Source organism: Hylobates moloch, unplaced genomic scaffold (assembly GCF_009828535.3).
Source record: "Hylobates moloch isolate HMO894 unplaced genomic scaffold, HMol_V3 SCAFFOLD_2, whole genome shotgun sequence".
NCBI lineage: Eukaryota > Metazoa > Chordata > Mammalia > Primates > Hylobatidae > Hylobates > Hylobates moloch.
In genome coordinates, this window is record NW_026652277.1 from 57,996,195 (window position 1) to 57,997,709 (window position 1,515).

The window sequence follows — 1,515 nt, forward strand, 5'->3', positions numbered from 1 at the left end:
GGCAAAAATTGTAAAGTGACTATTATAAATATATTTAAAATGTAAAGAAAAATATTCTCATAATAAATGAAAATATAGGACATCTTAGTAAAGAAATAGAAAGTATTTTAAAAGAATAAAAATAAAATTCTGAAACTGAAAAACAGAATATCTAAAATGGAAGAAATCACTAGATGGACTTATCAGCAGATTGGAAATCGCAGAAGAAAGACTTACTGAACTTGAAGAAAGATCTATTAAAAATGATCTCATCTGAAGTCCAGAGAGAAAAAAAGATTGCTAAGAAATGTACAGAGGCTCAGGAGCATGTGACAATTTAAAAAGTCTAACATACACGTGACTTGAGTCCTAGAAAGGGATGAGGGTTATAAGATAGCAGAAAACACATATACATATATAATACTCAATGATTTTCCTTTTGGTGAAGGACATAAATCTACAAATTCAAGAAACTCAGCAAATTCCAAATGGAAAACATACAGATAAGCCAACAAACAACTAGGCACATGATAGTTAAACTTCTGACAACTAAAGCTTAAACAAATCTTAGCAGCTACAGAAAAAAAAATGATATATTTCACATAGAAGAAAGATGATTTTAATTATCACTGATTTTTAATCTGGAACATTAAAAGCCAGAAGAGAATAATGATCTTTAAAAGGTAGATAGATAATAAAATTGACAACCCTGAATTCTACACTTGATCTTAGCCAAAAGGCAGAGAAGCAATACAACCCTAACTTCTATATCCAGCAAAATATCCTTCAAGAATAAGGGCAAAATAAAGACTTTTTCAGATAAAAGAAAACGAAAGAAGTTGTTACTAGCAGATCTGTACTAACTGACTATTAAAAAAAATGCTTTTCAGGCTGAAAGGAAGTGATAATCAAGAGAGACTTGCATTTTTCAGAAAGAAGAATGAAAATGAAAATATGGGTAAACATACAAGACAAATTTTTTCTTCTAATTTTGTTAAAGTACATATGATGGTTTGAAGCAAAAATTATGTTTTTACATTGCAACGTAAAAATAAGAGAGGATAAATGAACCCAGGTGATTGCAAGTTGCTTACATTTTAGGTGATATAATACAATTTCAATTCGAGGTAGACACTGAAAAGTTACGGTTGCATATTGTATTTCCTAGAGCAACCACTAGAAAAATAATACAAGAGGAAACAGCTAAAACTACAATAGATATTAAAATGGAATTCTAAAGAACTTGTATTAATTTCCTCTCCCACCCCCAGAAAATAACAACAACAACAACAACAATGAAAGAACAAAAAAACAGGAAGTGTAAGAGAGAAAAAACTTTTCTTCTACCCTCCCAAATTCAGTAGCTGGAACTTATGAATTAAACTGACAAAAACCAGATAAACTGGAGAAAAATGTTATGCTTACAGAAGCCAGCACAAATCTCATTAAATTGTTAAAGAAGTCATACATAACTCAGTAGAAAAAAGGGAGGGGGAGGAAAAGGCTTCTGAGGGAAAAGCAGATGGGTTTCCTTAA

The 1,515-nt window shown here is 30.7% G+C and overlaps 1 pseudogene; it reads right to left on the reverse strand.

Annotated features, from left to right (window-relative positions):
* Nucleotides 1-603: 603 nt before the first annotated feature.
* LOC116477968 (U2 spliceosomal RNA) lies at nucleotides 604-731 on the reverse strand (annotated as a pseudogene).
* Between the last annotated feature and the right edge of the window lie 784 nt (nucleotides 732-1,515).